Genomic DNA, 17,160 nt, shown 5'->3' on the forward strand with positions numbered 1-17,160 from the left:
TTTTCCCTATAAAACCAAACTCAACTTCTAAATTCTATGCACACCTCTGTATTCTTGAATCTCCAAATTCAAACACTAGACTATTTCAGAATTTTATTCCATCTGTAGGATTGAATAGGCCTTGTATAAATTGGTAGCATTTAAAATGAGAAAAAAGCTCAGTATTGGCAATATTTAATGGCCAAGGAACACAAAAATTTAGCTCTAGACATGCCCAAACTGGGGAGTCCACATCCATGTAGAAATTTAACTTCAACTGCTGCAGTTTGATCTCACTTATTATTAATTAAGTAAAACCAGTTTTCTGTTCAGAAATATGTTCTTTGGGACAAGCTATTGCAAGCACATCAGCAGGTGGTAGCTTCAGAGAGAGAGAATGGATGCAGTCCTGAGAGTCAAAGCTGGGGGTACTTCAAACAGAAAGACGTGCTCATCAATAAAAGGAAATCTTTCCAGAGTAAGCATGAGCTGGTTCCAGGTGAAGGCTTTATCTTTTCTTTGTAAAATAGTTGCCTGCTCCTACAGATGTGCAGGAATAAATTTTACATCCTGTGTAGCTTGTACTAAAATAACTGACCAAAAAAACCCCCCAAAAACCCAAACAAAAAAAGCCCATCGCTTCCATACTGCCACCCATCTGGATTCTGCTCTGTTTTGGAAACTTCAAAGAGCTGAGAATCAAACTCACTCCCAGGGCAACTCCAATGAAATCAATGTGAAACCCTGGGAATTATTCTGGCCCAAGTCTCATTTTCTCTTTAACTGCAGGAACCAAGGTCATTTTCCCATCTGGATTTTGCAGAGGCTTCTGCACATACTGATGAGTTATGCATTTTATCAAACCTTGACCATCATTTTGAGGGCTAGAAAATGATTGCACAGTGTCAGAGGATCACAGGAGATAGGATGAAGACTCTTGGTGTTAAAATCCAGACCTCGTATTTACTATGTGCCACCTCTCCTGTGTCCCCAAAGTCATATCCAGTATCTTTCCAGAGTGCAGGGCAGGAATCTGTCCTCCTTTGTCTCCAAAATCTCACACTTAATGCCAAATGACACCACACATCCTCTATCTTAACTTCAGGGAAGTTAAATTTTTCCACATCTGTAGGTTTTATCTAACAGTGTGACCAGCATTTTTTCTGGTGGTTGAAGGACTGGAAAAAACCAAACTGTAGGTTTTTGGTTTTGGGGGGAGAGGGTGTCTGTCTGTCTATGCCTATAGGCCTGTACCCCTCTTCCCTCCTCAGTAATCCCCTCTGTGCCAGCATATGTGATGTCTGGATGGATCTGGCCCTGCAGGAATCTCTGATGACAGCAGAGCATCGTGCAGTCAGCCTGCCTTAGATCCTGGCTTGGTCAGCACCTTAAAAACTGCTTTTGAGAATTTGAGGGCAAAGACCTCACACAAGCAAGCAATTAGAGCAATTGTTCCGAGTTTCAAAAATGGTAGATGAGTCAAAAAATTCATAAAGGATTGGCTGCAGACACCTTCTCCATCACAAAGTGGTTTGTGTCAGATGTATATCAGGCTCCACCTGATACATTCAACCTCATCACGGCAACAAAACATGCCATTCAAACATGGCAGTGACTGTAAGACAATATACTGGAGATAAAGGGCCTGCAAAAGCAATTCCTGACCAGAAGTAGACTGCACAAGGCTATATTTTAATATCCTGAGCAGAGAATTATTTGCTGTTTAGTGGGCTTTAAAATGTTGTCCTTCTGTGCAATTGATAGCTTTTACTGCTCCTGGACAGAATAACAAACAGCTGTGCTGCTAAATAAAAGAGATCTTTTGGATCGTCTCAGAGCACTGCCTTGGCAGCCTTGGAGCCACAGTGACTTGTGAACAGGGTGAGTGGTGGTGGGGCAGATTTGCCAGCTGGTGCAGGCACTTGCAGCTGCTTAGAGTTCATGTATAAAAGATCTCATCACAGATTATTAAAGGCAGAAAGGACAGTTTTAAATCAGAGAGTCTGACCTCTTGTGTAACACAGACTGGTGATTTCAGAGCAGAAGTCAGAGATTAGCCTGACTAGAAGTACCCAGCTGGGCAATGGAAATTCTGCTCTTAGCTCACTGGAATCTCACATGCCAGTGTTGTAATTCCACAATGCAGCAGAGAGTTCATTCAGAGGCTGTAGACCAGGTAATCAGATTCTATGCAGGTTTACTTCTTGATTATTTATTCAATAAGGATCACATTAAAAGCCCACTGGAGGCAGTGAGAGACTCCTGTTGACTTTGCAGCAGCCTAAATCAGACCTGAAGCGCTCAGAGTTTTAATATGCACAATTGGAATTTGGTAGCGTTGCTTCCAGAGGTCTGCATCAAATTATGAGCACATTCAGAGGAATGTGCTTATCACACATCTTTACTTGCCCGAGGGTAACCTCTTATAACTCGTTCCAAGCAGCTTTCCTGCTGGGATTGACACTTCCTCAGATGACCTCTGAACTAGCATCACCTACTGACCTCTTTCCATGCAAAAATGATTTTTTGGCCAAGATGAAGCAAAGCATGGCTGGTGAGGATGGCAGAGAGACAGAGCCAAAGCTCAGGAGTTAGGAGCAGTTGGGGCAGAACTGTAGGAAGGACTCCAAATAGCTTTGTGTGAAGTCTCAGCTAATGTTGCCTGATCCCTCTATTTTATTTCCCCTTCAAAACAGGACACCACAGGCACTCCTTCCTCCCACTCTCCTGCACCACCATTCTCCTCCAGCAAAACCTGAATGCCGTCTTTTGTCAGAGCTGCTGGGGTTCCTGCAGAGCACAATAAACCACAGAAACTGCCCATATTGGTGGATTCTGGGGTAAAACCTTTCTGGGTGCTGAGTCACATAAGCCAAAAAAAAAAGTGTTCTCTGGAGCTGACAACCCTTGCTATGTGTAAAAGCACCAAAGAGAATATCTGTCAATATCTGGATATGTCCGACATGGAGCCAGAATATGTTACATTGTCTGTTGACCACCTTATAATCTTCTATCCCATCTGTAGAAGATTAAAAATTTATGCAATATTTTTTGGTATAACAGTATTTTTCCAATGAGAAAAAACACGGTCTGATTTGTATTCCTCTGACTTGAAATCATTCATTTGAAATGACTGTTTGTTCTGCTAATTTAGAATCTGGGCAGGCGTGGAAACAATTTATTTTGGTTTGTGAAAGGAGCTGATCTTGGGTTTGTTAAGTGCATATGTACTTTGTTGCTTTGGGATGCAGTACAGCTGCCTGCTGGAATAAGAGTTCTCCAGAGGCAGGAGCTCCACAGTGAGCCCATGATGACACCCTTAGAGAGGAACCTGTCCTTGATTGAACATCAGATCTGTTGCACTTTCCTTGTCTCCTCTGCAAGAGTTTTTTTCTACAAGTCACTTAATGAACTAAGCCCTCCATGGCCACCCCAATGTCATGCAGCCCAGACAGTGGATCAGTGTTCACTCGGGAACCCAGTCTGACATGGACCTGCTGGCCAAACTCAAATGGGGACTGCTTGTCTGCAAAATCCAATGTGACCCGTGTTCCCTGCTCCCATGAAAAAGTCCTTGTACTTCTTACAGCCTCATTAGGAACCTGGAGTCTCCTACTGCTGGAAGCATGGAAACCCATTCAAAGAACCTACTCGTGCACACACAGATAAAAAAGGATTCTGACATCTCTAAAAATGCCACTCTCCCAGTAACTAAATTATCTGCACTCACCTACAATTACTTTTATTATGCTTGTACCTGCTTTGCAGCAAATTTCCCACGACAGAGTTCTGATGTCTGCTAACTTTATTTTCCCTAATGTCTAAGCAAAACCAATTGTTTTTGAAAAATGCTTCTTAATATTTGATGCAGAAAAGTAATTGGTATTGAACCAATTCAAAAGCTGGATAATATTGTCTTTCATGATATGCTGGGCAATGACTTGGACTACAGCAACATTACATGAAGCAAGGATTTGTTTAAATAGCTTTCATTATGTTTTGCCACCAAACCTCAGTAACAACTCATTAAATACATGTATTTCAGTACCCCAGCACAGACATTTTGTTCTGTAACTCAAAATGTTTCATCTTATTGCTCTGAGGATTCTTGCCAGTTGGCACCTTTGCTCATGTGCTAAATTTCTAAATTTTTAATATTTACCTGCTTACCTGGTTTGACACAGCATACTTATGTGAGGCAGAGGGAACTGGCCCTGGGAATGTGGGCACTGCACTTTCAGGGTTGTCGACAATTTTACTGGCACTCTGCAGACAGACAGCACAGCAGTGGGCCTCTTGCATAAACTGATAAACAACAAAATATGTTAGCATCTGTCTGAATTGAAACCACAGCCATCTAGAAGCAAAGTAATTTGCAAGAGAGATGGCACCATCAGGAAGAGAATAAGCTAAACCCAGCTGACTTCCTGCAGACATTTCATCCCTTTTGAACCCAAAGACTGAATTCATGCTGCATCCTTGCACCAACTACCCATGGGTTTGAAGATGGGTTTGGTCCACAACCAGAGAAGAGCTGGTGTCTATGTCTTAGGCTGAGTGAAACTGGTGAGGCAATTTGGCTTCTGCCAAGCCAAGGCTGGGGCTGGCCCACCTCATGCTCATGCTGTCTGTGGTCTGAGTTAGGCCAAAGCACTAAACCAAAATAAAATTATTTGCTGGTTTAGCCTCTGAGGCAGACTCACCCCAGGAGCAGCCAAGAGCCAGCAGTGGCAAAAGGGACTGGGTGGGATCATGTGAGGACAACAGCTGGTGGCAGGGCTGCTGCTGTGGGAGCAGAGAGCCCTTCCATCACTTTATGCACAGTGTCAGGCCATGTCCTCAGTGCCTGCTGCCCTCACTGCAGATAGAACATCTCTTCTCACAGTATCCTGACTGTGGAAGATTTCTTGCCACTGTCAGATTAATGAGAGACTCACAGTCTTAGGCTGGCTTTTGCTCTGAGCCAAAGACTTTTCTTTCTCCACTGAATGGTATGAAATTAATGAAAATTAACAACAGCCCATGAACAGAAGCACATTAAAGATATGCAGATGCTATAAACACACAGAGACAGGGTCATCTCACCACAGATGGCTGCTCTGAGTATTTCTAGCACTGTTGCAAACTAATCCTATTAGAGACAGCCAGGACTGTCCGAGATTCCCCAGCCATGTGTCCATAGGCATGTGCAGACAGAAATGCATGGCAGACCCCAAGATCCCCTGGCCACGTGTCCACAGGCAGTGTGAAATGCCTGTGAGAGAAATGCATGGCAGTAGCTGCTGACAGCCTGCCTGGTCCTCAACTGCCTGAACTCCGTACCAGTGTTGTGCTAAGCTGCCAGCTGTGCCCAGCTCTGTTCTGCGTTCACCAGGGATCTTGTTCCAGCCACATCTGTCCTGCCAGGTTGGTGCCAGAGCAGGGAGTAAATTGTGTCCAGAGAGTGGCCCTGAGTATCCAAGGCAGGCAGCACAGACTCAGCTGTCTTCACAGAGAGGAAAATTGGCTTCTACAGCCCCTTAAAAATAAATAAATAAATAAATAAGTACAGCTCTTAATTCAAAAGTGAGAGAGGCTTGTGGCCAAAATTCCCCATTTTGCAGTATTTCAGAGAGCTCTGGTCTTTGTTCCAGGCTGAAACTCCAGCCCAGTTGGCACAGGTTCCATGGGTTTCAGAGCAGCTCAGATTTCATTCTCTAACACACACTGCCGAAAGCACTGGCTTATGAAACTTCTAAGAAATGGGCTAGAGCCAGACCTGACCTTCCTTATCACTGTCTCCTGGTGGTTTAGTGTGAGTGTGAGTAGCAGACAGGTAGCTGGTGGTGAAAACAATCCACAGTAACAGCAGAGTCCCAAGGACTGTTAGAGGCAAAAGCTCCAGCCCATCTCCTGGCTGAGCTGCACAACAACATTGCAGTGAGACTGCCCCTAAGATGCTTTATAGGGAAGGAACAGAACTCCACCTCTTCTGCTGAGCTCTTTACCTTTGTGGTAATCCAAGAGAGAGAGTTTGAAAAGAACTGGTAATCCTCCCTCTGTGCAATACACCATGGCTCTTTCTCCCTAGGGTGAACAACAGCCTACTAGGATGTCAAATGTCTGAATGTCCCTGATCCACAGGTGTTTGAATGCTGGAATGAAAATGCCATCTGGCTCTGGGAGTCAGCTTCCACCACCAGTACCAGGTCTGCCTGCCCTCACCCTCTGCTCCCACCCACCTTTAGGGGAGTGATTTGGGCTGGTCTTGGCTCCAGACCAAGGCCAGCTGGGCACTATTCCCAGCCCTCCTCCTCCTGCTTCCTGATGCTGTGCAGCTCAGATCCCTTCTGAGAGCGTCAATCTCCCTTTCTGTAGCAAAAGACTGAGCCATAGGTTTGCTTCTGAAAGCTCCAGAGAAGCAGTACAACACAAGAGCAGTATTGGGACTCTCCAAGCTGCTGCTGTCCCTGCAATGGCCTGAGCTCAAGAGTTGATGAGAACTGGGCTCCAGCCACCTCCAGCTCTGGTTTTGGAAGCAAATCCCCACATCTCCAAAGAGGAACAAAGCTAATTCTCCTTCCTCCTGTACTCCTGCCCGTTCTCTCTGGTGCCTCTGAAAATTACAGTTTTGCCATTTGAAAACAAAAGTGCTTATCTGGTAAGAAAGACTCCGTAAAGAAAACAATGGAAGCTGTCACATCTGTACTGTCTGAACACCATCTCTATCCCAAGTTTACTCTGAAACAAAGAAAATACCATCCAGTCATCCTGCAATATAGTAGTAAATTGCTTAGCAGTGGCACTTGGAGAAGGAATGAACACATTTCAATTAGACAATGGCATCATAAAACACCAACTCAGTAAATAAAAACCTGGAGGTTAACATTTGTAGAGATTAAGCAATCTGTTAAGCAAAGTTTAGGCATGTTAGGGGTTTTGTTATACAGTTATATACATGTAGCATCCAAAACAGCCTCCTTAGCTTACTTTTAAGATTATTTTTGCTTTAAGCATATGTGATTACCTTAGAGTTACCTGAGGTCCAGAGACTGGTTTGGAACTGTAGATACCTGCAGAAATAGGTGTGTCACTTCTGGTAGAGAAAGAAAGGACAGCAGAGTGATGGAGATGGAAAGTAAAACCACAGAATGGTTTGGGTTGGAAGAGACCTATAAAGATCAAAAAGGCAAATTGTATCTTTGCTTAAGGGGCTAATGACAAATGCTGGAAATGGGATGTAACTGCTGCAAACAGGCTAGTTACCAATTCAGGAAATCCTAATTCCAGGTTAGGTGGAGCTGAAAGCTGGGATAACACCTAGCTGGAGAATATGTGTCACCTCTAATCTCCAAACCACTATGGTTATGACATTTTAATTTACTGCTTTCCACCCTGCAAATCTCAAAATAGCCTCACACATGTTTGGCCCTGGAAGGACTGTATGCACTGCAAGCCTAAGTTAAGAGAAGGATCCTATTTCTTGGCTGATTTTACAAACAGTCTTTGCATCCAAAACAGAGTAAACCTGGGCAGGCCTCAACTTCTTCCAAACTCAAAGAAGTGTTTTTGATTACGATAAAGCAGTACAAATCCTTAAGAAGGCTGCTCCTGCAGAGTGCTCCTGCAGGTCCCCGCATGGACAGGGAGATCTCACTGTGCTTTTCAGGAGTGGTTTCTCTGCCAGCTTCAAGGAGTGGCTGCTCACACCTGCCATCACTGTGACCCTCCGTTGGCTCTCTGAGCAGGACCTTGTGAATATTTGGTGTAAAAAGTAACCAGCACATTTTCACTGCAGTGAGTTGTGCCTCACAACAGCCAACACCAGTGTTATACAGGGGAAATGAGTCTCAGGCAAACACAGCCTGGGATGATGCACATTCCACTGCACTCCCCTAAGTGCTGGACCAGACCCACGTGGTACAAACACCTCAAAGAGGTGCTGAAACCTGCTGGCTGCTGAAATGCTCCTGTACTACAGCACTCTTGCTCCTTACTCCTCCTTCATTGTAAATTCCCCCCTCTCCTTCAACATCACTGCCCCCCACACAAGCTGGGAGATCATCTCAATTATTCCAGCTGTTGTGCTACACCACACTGAACATAGTCAAAGCTGACAAAGCACCCTTCACTGGCTCCATTATCATCTGGCACTGGAGGCTGAGGATCCTAAATGAGCAGGGCTCAGGCTGATGTCATACTTGAGAAAGTTTGGCAGGGGAGAGGGAGGAGAAAAAAAAAGCTGTGGATTTTACGTGGCTGTTTTTATCATTAGAAAACTTCAGAGGAGTATTGATAGGGTGGGATGAGGCTATGATTCTGGGGGTTTGTCTTGATACCTTTTTGAAATGCAGACTTCTTAGACAAATATTTCCAGGTATACCGTGGATTATTAATTCAGATTTACCTAGAACTGTGCTCATGCAAGGTCTTGGATAGTCTTGCAAATCCAATCACTGTGCTGATACAGGCAAGATGCAGTCTTCCACTTTAACTCCATGATTAACACAGTGGCATCTTCAATGCATCCACCTGAAACAAAATGGAAAGAATAAGAAAGAAAAGACTGCAGTAGAGCCCACATTACACACACTTCTAGCTCATTTTCTTAAGCAGAGAGTTCCAGACTCACCAGCACCAGGGTGGATGATAAATAAGGGCCATGGCCTTTGGCAAAAAGAAGTTCATTTGCTCACCCAGCTCCTTCCAAACTTGCAGCAAGCAGTGCACAAAGGTGCTCAAGTAGGAAAGAGGAATGGAAATAATTTGCCAGTAACAGTTGGGACTGACACTGGATCCTAACCCAGTGCCCAAATGGTGAGAACGAGCACTGGTTAGGCAGGAGGAGCAGCAGCTGAAGACGATCTCTTCCCTGGGCCTTGCTTATCTAACTAGGCATAGCTCTGAGAGCTCCTGCCAGTGGCTTACAGGGATATGGTCTCAGTCCACTTCTACCTTTTTGGCTGCTAAGTTTTGCTGCAAACAACTGACAATACACTGCATGCCCATAAAATGGCCCTTCCCTCCCAAGGCTGGATTTTCAGGTGCTGTTGGGCTCCACATCCAGCTGCTGAGAGCAGCTCTCTGAGGGAGACACGCTGAGAAGGGATCCTAAGGTCATTTCCAAGGACTAAAACAGCAACAATTTCCAAAACACAAAGGATTGAAGCTCTTCACACATGGCCCCACTCTTACAGACTTCTAAGCCACTTAGTTGTTTTTAAAAATGAATGATGACATTCACATATCCTCTCCCAAATGCCAGAAAGGCCAGAAACTTTGCAAGTTTTCATGTGATGCCACTTCAGCAGGCTGAGAAGCGTTTCTTGGCTTCTCAGTGTGTGAACTGCAGCAAACTCCTCTCCATTTTCATCTTTAGTATTATACCAGGGTTGTGCATTCCAGCGGCATCCAGAGCTTCATGAAAAGCACAGAATAATTTCCGAAATCTAAGTTTATGCTGAATGAAAGAAGGGACTCCCTGTCCCTCTGGCACACAATCAAAGAGGCCAGCCTCCATCTCATACAGAGCAACACTGAACATCCACAGAGCAAGCTTTGTGCAGGATTCATATACTGAATATACATACACTCTCTAAGATACCGTGCAAAAGTGATAACCACATGCAGAGCTCACCTAAAACCCAGCACCTAAAGTGTTAATACAGCACAGAGGAAACCATGTAATCCCTGAAATGAGGACAGTGCTCCAAGAATGGATCGATCCAGGGTTGCCCTTTGGTTCCCAGCTGCTGACAGACAGCAAATTGATCAGTGTGGTTTGAATTTCTCTCCTGACAATTCAGGCAGGAGAGGGCCAGGAGCTCTGTAAATGCATAATCTGAGCCTGGCACTCGCTCACTGTGTACTAAACAACGATAAAACCTTTGGAGCAAGCTGTTTCCCCTCCAGTTGGTTAACATTTGTATCCAGATGAACTCCTGGGGTGATAACTATAGCAAACCTCCTCCTTTGAGGCAGATAAATAAAACATACTGTAAAGAAAAGTACAGGGTATTGGCACGTCTCTCCCACAGGCTGTAAGCAGCTGAATGCCGCATCCCAGTGAATGTGAGAAGCGAGCAGGTTTTTCCCGAGGAGGCTCTGCTCACTCTCTGCCTTTCTCCCCAGTAACCGATCCATTTTTTTGTTCCTCCTTCCCCCTGGCTGGTGCACAGAGCCATGCCCCGGCACAGGGCACGGCAGCATCTTTGCTAATTCTCAAAGTGCCACCTACAGTTTGCGCGAGTCCATGTGTGTGAGCAAACACAGTCCCAGGCAGAGATGGAGACATCCTGTAAATGAGATATATTTATCTCTCTGAGTACTGAGACATGATCAAACCAGCCCGTAGCTCTCACATGAGAGGACAGAAATAATTCTGGGAATGCTTCTGTTCTAGGAGCAGGTCTTCTGCCTGCAGGGAAAATCGGGCACTGAGCACACAAACTCTGCAAGGGCACAGAGAGCCTTGAAGGGAATGAAACAGGGTCGTTCTGGCTGCACCTCGTATGCTTTGTGAGTGGCTCTCCATCCCTAGCTCAGAAGAAGCGCCACAAAAACAGAGCAGGGATCCAGTACCTGGTTTCTCCCTGATGAAAAACACCAGTGGATGTGGCAGTACCAGCTCCCCCGAGGTGCCGCGAAAAGGATGGTGAGTGAGGGCAAGTGCTGGAGTGGAGCAGTGCAGTGGCTTCGATAGCCACAGCGATTTAGCAATCCCCACCACCACTGCCATCCCACAGCCCACCCCCAGCAAAAGGGCCCTGCACAGTGGAGAAGCTTTTTTTAGACAGTAGGGAAGGCAAATAGGGCAAAGGAAATGAAGGCAACAGCTGAGAGGCTTAGGGTTTAATCAGAGCTGGCTTTCTACTGCTTACTTGCTTTCTTCACTTATTTTCAAAGGAAAATGTCCACATCTATAAAAAATATAGAAACCCCCAAAACCCAAACAGCTATTCCCTGTTCCCACTGTGTGATTAAAATGGGGGGAGGGGGGGAGGGGGGAGGGCTTTGTTTGTTTTTTATTAATTTTCGTGCAGAGGTAATTTAAAATAAATAAGAGAAGACTTCACTGGTCCTGTGTTGTCTTACAGTGATCAGGCTGGTTAGGGAGCTCACAAAAGCCATGCCTATATCCATAGGAAGAACAGTGGCCAAACACACTTTCAGTTAGAGGCTTTCCTTGGAATTTTGCCTCCCTCACCTGTTTTGTTTGGGGGTTTTTGGCAGCTCTGTGCAATAGCTTTGCACCCCTTTTCCTTGGGGTTTCATCCAGCCCATAGTAGGCTGTGATGGACTGCCACCATCAGGGGGTTGCATTGACCAGATTTCCACTGGTGTTATGTGCAGAGCTCAAAAAAACTCCCCATTGTTTGTTGAAGAGCCTGATCCTGGCTGGAAAAACCCCTTCTCAGGCTTGAGCAGACGTTCGCAGGAGACCTGGAGAGGCTTGAGTGCTCTGCTCTGGAGCTCCTCATCCTTTCTGCCCCCTGCTCCAACCAAGCCCAGAGAACCCAGCAACAGCCTCTGTTTGGACATGGGCACTCTTGAAAATGGTTGTTTACAGTGATCTCACTTGGACTGACAGGAAAACAGGAGCACAGAATGGTTTTTAAATACACCCTGTGGCTGAAAGCCTGGAAGCAGCTGGCCTCTGGCCAGGCTGTGAGAATGAACAATGGCAGAGACAGAGGCAAGCCCAGATTCTTCCTGCTATAATTTGACTTTTTTAAATGTACTTAAATGGAGAGGTTGTTAACTAATCAGATGTCTTTCAGTTTGACTCTTAGCTTTGGCTCATGATAAAGCAGATACACAAAGAGCATATTCCCTATACCCCCTTCAGTCATCAGTTATTCCTCTCACCCATCAGTTTGTTTCTTTCTTTTATTTTTTTAACGTTTCTTTGCTGTAAGTTTGGACCTTTTGTGAGAAAAAGAGCATGGAAAAAATTTTCTTCCTTTCTGTTCTTAATAAATACCTTTACTCTGCATGTTAACTGATTTCTTGGTTTCTGAAAAAGTAAATAAAATGTTAGGAAGTCAAAATCAAAGATGAAATATTGAGGTTATCCAGACTTCTTTTTTCCTTTACAGCTCTGCCATCAACCATTTGAGATTTTAATTTCTGTTCCAAAACAGCAAGCAAGAAAACAATTTACAAATTCCTCAGAACTCCCACAGAAATGGGAAAAAACAGTCATACTTAACCATCTGGACAACTATTGTGCAGCTCATGGCTGCTCCAGCTCATGGCTGTCAGACCCCAGTCTTTTTGTCAGTGGGGGCAGGAGCCACCTCCATCTGCAGGTGATGGGGCCACACTGACTCCAGCACGAGGCTGAGCTCCCATAGGGTAGGAGGCTGTGGTGCTGTGAGACTTGTCCTGCACCATCCCGTGCTGACACAGGACACAAAGTCACTGCAGGCTGGCCCAACACCACTGGGAATGGCATGGAAAGCTCCTTCAGGGTGAGTCTGGCATGGAAAGCTCCTTCAGGGTGGGTCTGGCAGTATTTAGGGTTGAAGGAGCACTTAAATCACTGCATCTGAGACAGGCTCTCAGCTCTTTTTAACAAAACAAGAATAACTAAACAGGCCTATGGTTATCTTTAATTTTTTTTGATCAGCAGGTGGTTCATCTGGCAGAACTTAGGCATGCTATTCTCCTGGTCTTTTTCTGCTAACGAGAGATATTTGGTGAGAGTGGAGAGAAGGAAGTTGAAAATGCAAAAGGAAAACTTGACCCAACTGCTCCCTCTCTTTGAAAACCCAAAATACATGTGTGCATGTATGAGTTGGCTACACAGGAGCTTAAATCCCAGCTGTATGTAGAGCTACCCGGCCATATCCTTGTTTGTACTTTTACTTCTTCCCTCCATTGAATTCTGTTGGCTTGGAGCCTTGCAGTGGGTTGAGAAGAGCCCCAGAGAGCAGGAGGGGCCCTTGGTCAGGGAACTGCCTGGGGATGGTCCCACAGCCCCACACTTGTCTGAAGGAACCTGCTGCCATCAGAAGCTCAGCCAGGACTGGGAGGTGCCCCAGGTGAAGACAAACAAAGGTAGCTGAAGGTCCCCTCTATGTTTAATTGCAAATGGGTGGGGAGAATTTTTCCAGCCTGCTTGTTGTCTGAGGGATAAAAGGCAGAAGGACAGAAAATTAATCCTGTGGCAAGCTTGGCTGCCCTTTTCCTGAGGAAAACACAATTTTGGCAATCCTGCTGCAATCCTGTACCATTTTGTTGAAGCCAGTGCCGTGCTATAACCAAGTATGTTTGAGTGGTAGACAACCAGCAGATAAGCATGAAAACAACTGTCTGGGTACAAGAGACCACAAAAGTCCTTCAAGCAGGGGACAGACTGCAGAGATGTCAGAAATGGGATACTGGGACAGATAACAATCAAAATGCAGAGTTGATTCTGTTTTTCCTTTAGAGACCACAGTCAGCTAGCCATGGCAAACCAGCCCAGAGGAAACTATACCCCATGAATTCCAACTGTTGTGCAGGGACTCCTAAAGCTTTACACTTTTCTATAGGTCTGAAACAGCCCAGCAAAGGTGCAGGTTCAGTGGGTGATGTTGCAGTGGGGACCACAGGGTGAGGCTGGCTGAAGCCCAAGAATAAGGTGTGGCACCACTGCAACAGCTTGATCAAAAGGAAAGCAGTGGTCCAGTGAGTCCAGTGACCTGGACCCAGACCCTCATGTGGCCACGGAGCTGGTGTGTGGGTGTGCAAAGGCTGCCAGTTCACATCTTTAGCTCTTAGCCAACATGGATGCAGTTTGCCACTTGCTCTCACAGCACCTTGCACAAGAGAATCTTCCTAGGAAATGCCATCAAAACACTGCTGAAATGGAAACAGAACAACAGGGCAAACAGGGGGACAAGGTAATAATGGTTAAAGGGGCACATTTTGCATCAAGAAGCAGCAGGCTCCAAGTGCCTGCTCGGCACTGCTGGGCTACCAGAGCTGGCTTTCCTTAGCAGACATCGGCCTGCCTCCCTTGTGGAAATGGCTCCCCTCTGTGTGCACATTTCCAAGCAGCTGGCAGGGCTGTGACCTTCTCCCCTGCCTCCTGAGATACCTACTGAACATGCCCTGGGGAGCTGTGCACATAAACAATATGTGAAAATGTGTGTGAGGAGGAGTGTGCAAGACAGGGGGAGGAGAAGAAAGGAGAATATGAGAAACCAGACATCTAACAAAGAAGGAGGAAAAATGATCAGGCAAAGCAGTGAGATGAGAGAGAGAGTTGTTATTAGAGGCAAGAAGTGAAAAGAGGCAAATTAAACACTGGTTCAAACCAGAGTAAAAATAGCACAGGAGGAAAAGGAAAAAGAAGAGACTGCAAAGGAGTACAACTGATGTCTTTCAGTAGGTGCTATCATACTCACATACCTGCTTTGCCAGCTTTGCAGAGGAGTACACCCCAAAATTAACTGCAGGGCAGCAGGATGACCCTGGGAATGGCCCTGGCTATAGCCCTCATGCCCTCCAGCTGTGCCAACTGAGATAACAAACTTGGGAGTTGCTGCTGGGTCACTGCAGTTAGTTATCTACATAAAGTATTGACCAGTCACTGGAAAAGAACTTGGCTCTGTGGCTGCTTTTTGAGACATCTGCATCTCCCTTCACCCACAGAAGCAGATGCAGTCTGGTCCATGGAACTAAATCCAGCTAAAAGCCAAAGTTACACCCAGATACAAAATTAATTGGTGCAGAATTCTTCATGTGGCAGTGTCAAGAAGGATATCTCTATGAAGATATGTCAGAAAGTTAAGACAGACTCATGGTCCATACATTTATATTCAATTTCCATTCTGTCACAAATTAAAACTAGGGATGAGGTCAAGATCAAAACTTAATCTCAGGCCATGATCTCCCTCCTGTGCCCCATGTCCAGCTGGATGCACACAACAAGCTGCATTAATCTCTGGGGACAGCAAAAAAACCAGAAAGCAAAGCAAGGCAGTAATTTATGTGTAAGAAAGAACCGTATGACAGGGTACGAAGCAATGATAATGCATCACTGAAAAAATCACAGCTAATTAGATGCATCTTGGGGTTGTCTCCCTAGTCCCTTTCCAAAGCAGGCTTTGTCCTCATCCTGGATGCCCAAATTCCCAACCACGTGTCACCAAAACATATCCCAAGAATGCAGCTGCTACCACTGTTACCTGTGGCTGACACTCAGACATCTGAGCAAGCCTAAGGCACTGGAAAGGTAAAAGTGAGTCACTCCGTGCCTGCCCTGGATTGCCCCCAGGATTAGGCTCAAGGGCAGGAATGTCTCTAAGAGTTTAAGAAAGCTGTCCTGCTCCCTTTTCTGCCTTCAGTTTTCCTGGCTGACTTTTGCCAGGCGACGCTGCTGTTCAGCTCCCTCCCTGCAAAAGAAGGATCACAGAACCACCCTGCTCCAGACAGCATTGCAAGAATAAAGGCATTAACAGTTGTATTAGGCACAAAAGCAAAGAGAGGTTGGATGAATATGAAAGATTACTGCACATTCGATTTCTAATGCTACATCCCCAATCAGACCAAGCAATGTGATGTGCCACTCATGCTGACAGCCTCTGCAGAGCAGACAAGGCTGCCTCCTCTGAATAATCTCAAGACCTGAGTGGAAAGACCAGCCCTGGCCACTCTTTGGTTCTGCTGTCACTTCTCTTACAGTGCTTCCCCATGTTTCCAGGTGTGCACACACTCTGAGAGCTGGAGATCTGAGCAGAATGAAATACCAAGAGAAAACAAAGCCCTAGGACACATATTTATATGCAGTCATAAAAACACAATTCTTGCTTTGATTGTGTATTATCCTGACAATCTCCAAGTGTTAGTATGTGGTACTCCAAGTAATCTGAGGTGAATCCAAATGTTAGTGCACCATTTATTTGCTTTAACATGAATACTTCTCTTTGGAGAAAAGAGAAGCTGTGTTTGTGTGTCTGTGTGATAGACAAGTGGGTTTGAAACATTGACTAAACATTTTTGTGCCATAGTTTTACAGGTAGGACTCATGCTATGAACTCTTTAAAGAATAATAGCTTTACTCCAAGCCCCTTGTCCTCCCCTCCCTCCATCTCTGTGTTGCTGCTCTGCTTTGGGAGCTCTGTAACACAGGATTTCTTGGTTCAGCTAAGGAATAGCTGAAATAATAAGGAAACAGTGGAGGAAGGTCGAGCTGACCTTGTGGTGCACACGCTGTCTGGGCAGGAGCCTACTGGGGACCATCCACATCTGGCTAAGGCGGCCTCCCTGTGTGGAAAGCTGCTGCTTGCTGGAGTTAATATTCACACCCACTCTGCGCAGGGGTTGCAAGTACCCAAGGAGCAATTAACCTGCCACAAATGCTTGTTTAGTCATTTTTAATCCAAGGCATTGACAGGAAAAAATTATGTTTTTTCCTGCTTGGCTTAGAGTAAGAAGTGACGATGTCTACAGATTTACTGAAGAAAAGCTTCCTAAAAGGAATTCTCAAACAATGAGCCCTCCAAACAGCCTCTCTTTACCCTCTGATTTTCATGCAGTGAGGAGTTTAGATTTCCTATGACTTATACCTGCTTTTGGGAGGAAAATGCCCTTTTAAAACATGCCAGTACCTCCTTACTGGTGCAGCTGCCTTCCACTTAGAAAGAAACAGTTAAAAGAAATACATTAAATCTTATGCCAGAGCCAGACCTGCTGTCTCAATTCCTTTGAGTCAATCAGCACATTGATGCTGCTGTAAATCAAAGGCAATTCTGCAGTACAACACCATTTTGTAAGGCAGGTACTGCCCTGCAAAGGTAAATGCATATGCATAGTAACTATCAGAATTTATTCAAAGTTCATAACCTCCCAATGTTTTGCTTATAGTCTAAACATTCAAACACATTATTTTAACTGGCATATTTAAGTGAAGTGCCAAAGACATATGTACAGGGCATATACTATAGATGTGTGGATACATCACACATACATATTTATTTCACTACACAAGAAGATGGAATCATTGCTATAGCTCACGTAAGACTGGTTGCTGTTTTCTGTAGATCATGATGACAGCCTCAGTCGGAAAACTACAGGAAATTAGCCTTGAATACTCTGCATAAATTCTCAGCTTTTGAGGAGCTGCAAGAAATCAACTTATATTCAAGTTAAAACTCTTCCTCAAGAAACAGGCACATTCTGAAAAATGTGATTTTTCAAGCCAGTTTAACT

This window comes from Corvus kubaryi, unplaced genomic scaffold, assembly GCF_017639235.1.
Source record: "Corvus kubaryi isolate FWS band 111438036 unplaced genomic scaffold, C.kubaryi_AGA036_p1.0 37397, whole genome shotgun sequence".
In the NCBI taxonomy this organism is placed as follows: Eukaryota; Metazoa; Chordata; class Aves; order Passeriformes; family Corvidae; genus Corvus; species Corvus kubaryi.